Here is a 10,487-nt window from a genome sequence, read left to right as displayed (position 1 = left end):
TTGAAAAACATAGACTTTCTGTTTGTTTGTCATTTGAAGCAATTGAATGTTGTGTATTCAATAAAAAACTTAGAACTTATTTATTTAAAACCAAAATGATTTGAAAAGAAAGTGATATTTATCACAAGTAGTTAGTATGTTTTTTTAATTTGATGAAGGTTCATTGTTTATTGGAACATTTTACAATTCTCATTAGTATTTTTAATTATGTCGTGATCGTGAACTTGAAATAATTTGAAGTCTCATTTGAAATAGACGCAGTTTGTATTCAATTTTGGGAAAACATAATCGTGATCGCAAATCGTTCGCTTCAAATTTCAAATTGCTACTCCATGTAGCAATTGTTACATTTCTATGTAAAAAAAGGTTTGAATTTTCGGTTGTGAAAAAAAACAACGACCAACTGAAAAAAAAAAACGAATCAAAGTCAGTTAACAGGATGTTGATCTCATAAAAAATGTAGTCTATACACAGATTGCATGAAGTCATGGATAATAATAATAAACATGGAAAATTGCCGACATATCAAATTTAAAGCAAACAAAGGTATTTCATAATTTTAATATTTGTGATTTGTATAAACAAAACCACCAAACATGATATTTGAATTTCGAATCAATAATAACGAAACTTTAAATAAACACACACACGAAAAAGTCACAATTGAGCTGATTCCAAAACGGACCCTATTTCTAAAGAAACAGAAGCACAATATATTGTTCTCTCATTTCATGTGCGTGTATTTGTTATGTCAAGGTATTTATGATTTCTGTGAGAGGAAAGTGAATTGAATTCCTTTAAACAGTTTGAGTGGTTCACGCAAGCAACACGGTTGTAATTCGTTAATCAGAAGATCCGTTGACTTGGAATAATTCCCGTTACTGTATCCAAACAAGCAGAAAACAATGAACGACACAAAGTCAGAAACCAATCGTCGCAAAGGTGTGATTTTTCTTAATATCAAGAAAAAAGTGAATTTTTAAATCAAATTTTTTTCATCATATTTAAATTTAAAAAAATGTGTTAAGTTTTTTTTATTCTTTACCGAGAGAAATTTTCAATCAGTGTTTTATTTAATTGTGTGTTTTGTTCATTTTTTTTCTCGATTAGATGGAGGTGATGAGAAACCACCACGTAGCAAGAAGGAATATCCGTCTCATTCCATGAGCCGTCGAAGCCAATCTGAACCGTCCGGTACACGGAACTCCGAAGTGGCTCCCAAGAAAAGTGCTTCAATGAAATCCAAGTAAAGGAATGCACATCATAACATCGAATGTTATTCATCGTCATGATGAAATCTTTGCAATTTTTCTGAACAAAATAAAATTCATTTGATTTTGCAACAACAAACTGACTTGTTTTGTAATTGCTTCAACTTTTAATGTGCTCAAGTTTTTGGATCTTCTTCATTTATTTCTTGATTAAAGAATTTAGCAAATAGAAGGTGTATCTCGTTCTCGTAAGTGTATCAATTCGATTTTATGATTTACATTTTTTTCATTAGCAAAATTTACAGGAAAATTGAATTAGGTGTGCGTTACGGTAGTGTATACATTGGTTTTGAACTTTCATTTAACATTCAACTGAAATTTTCATTTAAAACTAAATAATATTCCGATGTTCATAATTATCGCCTCTAGTGAATTGTGGCTCAAGTTTGTTCTGACGGACATATTGAAACATTCCTGATATGCATCAATTCTACACCATCGTCTTGCCATGTATCCAAACAAAAAACGAAGAAAAAAATCTAAGTGAAAGTTATATACTCTTTAAATTTACGAAAATGCAGATAGGATAAACATGAGAAATCGTGATCAGAATCACATAAGCTAGAATAAAAAAAAAAACATTTTTGTTTTCCTCGTTTTGCCATGTTTGTTTTATGTTGCATTCCTGAATTTTACGTTCATTTTTCGCATATGCAATTTTATGCTTTTATTTCTTTTCCTGTTTCAGTTCCATTCAAATGCATACACACACAAACTTTTGTTCATTACACATTCGCTACATGTGCACACATTTGGCGCTCGTGCGATTGTGTGATTGTGAGTGTGGTTGGGTAGCATGAAGCCACAGTAAAACACAGGAAAGGGAAATGCAAACGCATCAAATGTATTTTCTTTTTGAGTGGCAATAGCAACAACATCAATTCAAAATGTTGGAACATAAGAATGCTTTGCATTAGTTATCCCCCCGACCCACTCCACTGCAGCCATTTAAACTTGCCTTTGTGTGTGCATGTATGTGTTTGAAACAAAAAAAAATTGCGATGAATTTATGAACCGACTCTCGAATCGACGATTTCTCGAGTACAGCATTTAACGGTGGAAGGGAGAGAGAAAGCAAAAAAGTATTAATGCACTTCTGTGCATTTTTTTGCTATGGCAAAAGATAATCGATTGTTTTGAGTCAGCAATATAAATGCAATAGGCTGGAGTTTTATTGAAATTTTTTGAAATGCAATCGCAGCATGTTCACAAAATAAAACAAAATGATGATATCATCAACACACTTGAACACGAGGTAATTAAACGGCCAATGCACCTGAACGGAAAAAAAATATTCGCATTGTTTTTAATTGGTGCTCGAAACAAAAATGCAGACCGCGCACACTTTTGACTCTCAACGCATAAATCAACGACATACAAAAGTGATCTTTACGAGTGAGCCTCTCGCGCTCACGAAGGCAATGAACTTTCAAGTTGAAACTAGCAAATAGTAAGAAAACAATAACACGGGAAGATATGAAAAGATGAAGAGAAAAACCACAATAACAATTTACTCTTTCTACTTTCTGTAACATCTTTATATGTCATTTAATGTTCGGGTTCGGCGACATTTTTTTTTTAAATATATGTGTGTGTTTTTATAGTCTCTCTTACAAATTTACTTCATACATACAAAGTACGCTTATATGGGCGCACACGACATTCTCAATCCACACTTGATTCTCACACCGTTCACCACTTCGTGAAGCTGGCATTCAACTCTTGAACACGATTTTCACGAACCAATGAAGCGTGAATCCTTTTCGCGAACGCGAGCCTGACAAAGATGACAGAAAAACCACTTTTAAAACAAAATAACTGTGAAGAGCACGTATACACGATTCGCATAAGTGGATGTCGTATTGATTAAACTGAACTGCGAAAGACAATGACAAATGAAATGCATGCTACAAAAAAAAAGTTATATTATCACACAGAATGTCATCCATATACCCACTGATACATTAAATCAAGCCACTTTAATTGTTACAATTTAAAAAAAAGCGTCTTGCACTCCTAGCTCACTTAACTCCGAAGTGCTCCTCTTTCAGTGTGGCAAAAGAGTAAATGGAAAGGTGACGCATACTTTTCCGTTCTTCGTATAACTTTTATCTAATAAGAAAACCGCCGGTATTTGATAAAATATTTTCTTCAATCACGCCAGCCAAACCATTCACTACAAATATTTTTGCAATACTTATATTGCAGACAGCGCGCGCTGATATATGAAAATATTTATCAGATTTTATGAATTTATCAAATGCATCGACACCACTGCCAAGAATCAGTTCAAAAACCAAAAAGAATTTTTAATTTCAGCCGATATTCCGATGGATAAGATAAAAATATTTTTATATAAGCCGACACACCGCAAGTGAGAATGGACGGTGGCAGAAATCGAAAGCGGGTCGGTCCATGAACAGAAAATTTATATATATGAATGGAAAAGCAACATCAGATGGGAATCATCAAATTAAATTGGATGGACGCTGGTCCCACAGCTTGATTTTTATTAAAGCCACAAAAATGTCGAAAGTTTTCACTTCAGCAATAATTTAATGAATATTTCATTTTCATTGTCCCTTCTTTTTAAAAATTAAAAAAAAAATCGCTCAAATTCAGGATAACTCGATGCATTGTAAAAGAAATAATATAGAAAACAACAAATTTAATATTTTCTCTCCGCAAATTGCTTCTTTAATCAAGAAAATGTTTACACTTAACAATTACATCCTTTTCTATCGTGCAATTTCTGGAATTTTCAATTTTCTTTCTTTGCGTAAAATTGTATAGAAGGTATATATGAGCGAAACGGTATGCCATCGGTTTAACTTTAAGCCGATTTCCTTTGAGGCGATAACGGAAATTAATTTTTCGCCGTAAAACAATGTTATTGAAGTGGTATAGTACATATGCGTCTTCTTTTTTGTAAAATAAAGACTGTTGAGAGTGGAGTAATCACAGAATTTTTTATTTCACTCAGCAAATTTGCGTAATTTTCAATAGATGGCACTGAAGAGCACTCGAAACTATTGAGTTATATTTCATGTTTGTGTGGTTTGCTTCTATACTGTATTTCGACTCATTTCATTCAACTTTTTGTCTATCCATGTGTCATGAAACAACGTATGGAAAAAGCGGCATGATAATATAGCTTTCTAAGAACTTTTTAAATCAAAGATTATCTCCCAATTGTAAAATCCTTGGGAATATTTTCGCAAAGTGAAATCTGAATAGAATAATTAGGATCTTTTACTGTATTTTGCCTGAAATAGGCAACTTGAATTTAAATTTGATTGGCAAATTCAAAAATCGACAATATTAAACTATATACAGTCAATTTATGTAACGAAAATCATAGAGATTTATTAATATCATCGTTTTTTTTACACCTCAAGGTGATTTCATTGTGGTTTCTAAGGTAATAGTCGCGAAATCATCCCATATTATTGGTTGATTTGGATGACAGCACGATATTTGTGAATTATGTGTATGATTTTAGCGGTTTTATTAATTAGCTTTGATATTGAATTAAGTAAATAAGTAGTTGGTCGATAGACGCCATGCGCTCTTTTTTTACACACTCTCTGTCTGTTTGTGTGTGAAACCCAGAAAAAATTGTCAAATATTAAATGGTAATAAATCATAAAATGGTCCTTTTGGCGCGATTTCACGCCGAATTTTGTTATATACACCAACAACAATAAACCATCTCGCTGACTTTAATGCTTATTTATGGTACCACTTCTGTAGCGCGCTTTGATTTTGGCATTTAAGACTAGTGCATATGTATGAAAACAAAGAGTGCGCAAAAAACAGCCACATTCAGAATGAAATCTCATGATGAAAAAATGGCCACAAATCATGAAAATATTTAGATTCGTATTTGGGTTTATTTCCATTTCGAATGTAATATTCAAACGCGGAATTCACGTTTTTTTTTGTTGTGCAAGAAGTTAATTTTACTTTTATATCGAAGAATGTGGCACAATATACAGGTGAGCATGCACAACGGAAATTGTTTGCACATAAGCAAATGTCGGCAGGAAAATCGCACGATAGTATAGCCGATTTTTCCCCTTCATTATCAATAACTTCACGCTTCATTAACTAAGCTTCGCTACCGACTACTTGACAATAGGGCAAATAAGTTTGCAGCTCGTATTTCGGTCGAATACATTACAAAGAAATGAAAATATACATGTGGGAAAATTTAGTCACGCTTTATCAATATAACGGCCTATAAATATGAGGAAAAAAAGAAAATCCATGTTGTTATCGATATAAATATCATCGAAAGATTCATGCTCAAATATAATATATGTTTGTGTAACAACAGAATAAACACTAATATAATGAAAATGTTACAGCTGATATATGTATCATCAAGCTTTAAAATTGTTTTCGGTTTGTTTGTACCACGTATTATTCAAACAAGCCTATTTTTTCGGATTTCTGCGATCAATTCACAAAAGCAATTTTTTCATTTTTTTAACTTGAAATTTCAGACAAAAGTCGATATAACTAGAGTTCAAATCTTGCAATTTTGATTAAAAATGCTCAGTTTTTTCGGCAGACTCTTGAGGGCTAGAAATAGTTTTTGATTTCAATTCGTTTATATATGGTAGTGTATTTCTGTTTATTTTATTTAGTTTTTTCCATCAATTTGCTGCAAACCTACATGAAATATTTAGATTGAGAAGGAAAAACAATGAATTGATGCAATTTCATTTAAAATAATTTCACAAGATGTTTTTCTAATATTCCAATAAAAAAATGAAAAAAAAGTAGAATTTTGAGTTCAGAAAAGGAATCTTCTGTAAAACGTGTTTTTCTGTAAAAAAATGTTGCCTTTCAAGGCCAGAAAATGTTTATTTCCATACTAAAAGCATTGCACAAAAGTGAAAATATTAACGAAGAAATCATGTCGTTGATAAAGAATGTATTTCTATGGCATGTGATGATATGACAAGTATCGTTATCTCTTGATTCGGTTGCCATTCCCAAGCTTCCAATTTGATAAAAGCACTTTTTCGTCGGCATCATAAAATTCCTAATGTTATCTACCGCTAGAAAAGAAAACCATCTAATCAACGCAATAAAAACATTTCACCACCACATAAACAAGACCAAAAGATAAAACATCGTCAAAAGTTCACAATGAATTATCGATTTTCATTTCATCCATTTTCTCTTCGAGTTTTTCTTTCTTAAGCTAACAAATAACTAAAAAATTTATTCTTTCGTAGTTTTTATTTGCGCGAAAGTGAGTCTGTACAATTTTCATTGAACATTTTCTATCATTAAGTATATTTTTGTTTAACGTACATATTGCTCCAAATAAATGGAAGAAAATTGCAGTGAATCCTTCAATAAACAGACGAATGAGAAACGAAAATAGATCAAAAGAGAAATGAAAATTTATATCTATTCGAAAATATTACCAACAAATAACATTACATAAAGTGCAAAGCAAGAAAATGAACGCTCACACTGAAAACATTCTGCCATCATAGCAATGATGATTGTGTTCTAATATCGCAACATTTATACATATATATAATAATTTTACTCATTTATGTTCTCGTTATTCTCGCAAATATCCTTTGGTGATTGCGGCTCAATCAAACAAAATACGTTTGCTTCTGGCGAATACATAAATACATGCGAATTGCAGCGTGGGTTGTTGTGAAATGTGAATGTCGAAAAAACGACGAACAGAGAATGAAAGTGAAACACACACACGCACACACATACACGCGCGTATTATGTGGAAGGTTTTCATAGAGCGTCGCTTGTTCCACACATGAATTCATTTATAGTTCTCCCTTTTACTCTGTAGACTCATTTATGTGCTTCGCATATTTATATGGAAAATTGGCTCCGCCCATCACAGTTGTATTCGGATATTGTACAAACCAATTGCTGTCTCTCGTTTTCCAGCCATATTTTTGTCATTGCCCAATCGGAATCTGAAATATCTTCATAAAATTATTAATTTTCTTAGTTTCTGCGCTCACATAGAGAAAATTGAGCGGCACATAGTTAGTATCTAATGTAGTGAACGTGCTTAAATTGTCGTCGATGTTAAAAAGCGTTCGCACATCGAGCGTTTGCAATTTGTTTGCCATTCAGAAAATGTGCATAGTTTGGTTGTCATCTCTGGAAAAATACTACCGTTCGAATAAAATAATTGACACATTTCCAAACCATTTTAAAGCATTTCCACAATGAATTTTCTATCGAAAACTGTTGTTTTCATTTTATGGGTTCTAGGCAGATGTGTATGTATATTTTATGCCGCACAATTTATATAAATTGTGTAACTATAACCTGGGGTTGCCTTTTTGTCATTTAAATTTTACACACATACATAAACATCACAAATGGAGGTAGATTGTGCTATGTGCATTGAAACTTAATGGATCTGGTTTTTTTTTATTCGACTACAACATAAAAAATGAACGTCTCTTCAAGCTATTTGCCATTCGATTTAGTTGCTGTTCCTGTTGATGTTTTTTTTGTTGCTACTCGTTATTCACCAATTCGACTGCTTCCCTTCGCTGCTTCAAATCGACTCTGGGTTCCGACTTTTTTATTTGTTTTGCCTGAAGTTGGTTGCTGTTTTAATTACATAAATGCGCTAGGTAAATTGAAAAGTCATATTTCTTATTGTAGAAAGCGATGAAACACATTCATACGCAAAGAGAGGAGAGAGAGTGCGGCGTAAGAAAGGAAGAAAATGTTGATCCGGAAAAAGAGTGAATGAAAATGAGAGGAAGATATCAAGCTCATGTTTACATCTTCTTCAACTTAATGCCTTTTTGTTTCTGATATATTTAACTCACATCTGTAAATAAAACTCACAAAGAAGTACTTATTTAGATTCGTTGCCACTTGCTATAGGAATATCTTTTTTAAGGATATTTCACTCCAACCTCCAACTCAAATGTCTATTTTTAAAAGAACATAATTTGATGTATGGAACAAAATTTAAAAATATAAGCATAATAATTTTTTCATTCACCACTGGCATTGAATGATACACTATCCATATTGCTCATTTAAATTGATTTAAAATTAGATCAGAGTCCAAATTTAATTCATTAATCCAGTATGTAAATATTATACTATCGACAATTGGGCGTATATCGTTTAGTTTCCATTTCGTTGAGGTCAATCCAAGATTGATACCCTACGCTTAAATCTGGGGGTGGGCAATATCATGAGTACCACGAATTATTTTAAATTTCGTCCATTTTCACCAATTTTGGCTAATCCAATCTCTTTCAATGAATTGCCATGTCAAAATTTACCGATATTCACCAATCTTGAACAATTTTTATCAATCTTCATTCATATTTTCACATGGGGCGGAAATGAATGAGACGAAATTTTCTCTCTCATGGGCGCAGCCATATTGAAAATTTTGTATGCGCTTATATGTAAAATTGGTGGCGCCACTGGTATATTTGATGGAAAAAGAAGAACATGTTTGAGTCTCACTCGTTTATATGTAAATTACATAGGCATTTCCAGGCCATGTATTTTCATAAACTAATCTTTTCCAGTCACAAATCTTGTGTTTACCTCTTAGGCTTAAATATAAATAAGAAACTGTGTGTGATAGAACGAGAATGATCACGATCATATCAAAATATTCATTACCATTGCTGTATTTTAAGTTAAAATTGTTTAACTCAAGTCTCCAAATCATCATCAAATATAGAAGTGGACATTTGCTAAAAGAAAGAAAAAAAAAATGATTGTCGAGTGCTTCAAATGGGAAGCGAATTACAGACGGAATCGATTTGACTGTGCAAAATGCGAAGCGAAGACAAAGGAAAATTTATTCGAAATTATTGCAAGCAAACAAAACATAGTTTTTATTGCAGTCGCTTTGTTTGCTTAACGCGCTCAAAATAAGAGAAGGAAGGGCTTTTGGATGAGAAAGCGAGAGATAGAGAGAGGACAGATCGAAAAGCAATGCATATTGCAGACACACACATACAAAATTTATTTATGTTGTTTGTCGTGTGTAATGTCTGTGGATCAGAGTGTCTCTCTCTCTCTCTCTTGCTCACTCCTGTCGCGTAGATTTACCAATGCATTGTTCGACGTATTAGAGCGGATTAAAAATCGTACAAACTCGTATCGAATGCAACGTAGATGGGGCAACAAAATAGCTAGAACATATGTAAAAAGGAGCGAACATTAGCGTTTACCCGCTTTATTGTACAAGCTATTTCACTATACAAACGTCGATGCTGCTGCCGATTGTGATGACGATGATGATGAAAGTCATACGAACACGAAAAACAACAAACAACCGCAAAAGTTTTTCGACCGAAAATTAATTTATTATTATATTCGCTCTGTGTGGACTGCATTTCAGCTGTTTCATTTTATTGTCACGATAATGTGGTGCTGCTGCTGTTGTTGTTGGTTGTTGTTGTTGCTATTGCTTAGCGCGTATGCGTGCTTTTATTTACTGCAAATTATAAATGAAATGCATGGGCTGTGTAAAAACTATGCAAACGAAAGCAATCATAATAATATGGGTGGATTAAAAGGTTAGTTTCGTTTCGTGTGTCTGGTAAATACTATTCACTCCTTTTTGTGACGACTCACTCTGGATCCTGCTACTGCCAGTTTTCACATTATTTTTCTCTCGCTCGTTTATTTACTCTGTTCTTCTTCTTGTTCCAGCATCTAGCAAGGAGTGTGCGCACATATATATTGCTTTTTTCATACAGAACAGAAAAAGATAGCCGTTAATCAAGAGTTAAGCCGGTAAAAAGTCAATATGGGATCGTTTTAATGTGCGTTACATACAAATTCGATTTTATTGTATGTACAAAATAAAAACAAGAAAAAGCTGAGCGCGCACGTGTCCAAAAATAAACCAGCGCCGAAGAGGCGCACAACATAGAATAATATGCTTTGCGACTGTCCGTTTTTCTCTGTGTGTTTTTTATTGATGCCCAGCCATTTTGACTTGGATTACATGGCAAAGTGATTTTGTTTAGCTTAGCCAATGTTTGTTGTGGTTTTTTTTTCTCCGTAAAATTAATGTTTGTTATTAACTCTCTAAGTTTGTTTTTTAACACGTATTAACACGAAGTCTCTCTATGCAGGTAATTGATGGGTTGCCATTTCCATGAGCATACCCAGCTAACAAAATTGTAACGTTTTTTATCCATTTTAACGCTGAAA

The 10,487-nt window shown here is 33.1% G+C and overlaps 1 long non-coding RNA gene across 1 annotated transcript; it reads left to right on the top strand.

Annotated features, from left to right (window-relative positions):
• Positions 1-734: 734 nt before the first annotated feature.
• On the top strand, positions 735-1,350 carry LOC116344494. The gene is made up of 2 exons (XR_004201415.1): positions 735-942; positions 1,111-1,350. It is a non-coding gene; the product is annotated as an uncharacterized LOC116344494 (long non-coding RNA).
• The last annotated feature ends 9,137 nt before the right edge of the window (positions 1,351-10,487 follow it).

Source organism: Contarinia nasturtii, unplaced genomic scaffold (assembly GCF_009176525.2).
Source record: "Contarinia nasturtii isolate CC-2019 unplaced genomic scaffold, AAFC_CNas_1.1 Cnas_scaffold_1037, whole genome shotgun sequence".
NCBI classification, from domain to species: domain Eukaryota; kingdom Metazoa; phylum Arthropoda; class Insecta; order Diptera; family Cecidomyiidae; genus Contarinia; species Contarinia nasturtii.
Note: the sequence above shows the minus strand (reverse complement) of the source record. Positions and strands in the feature narration are given on the sequence as shown.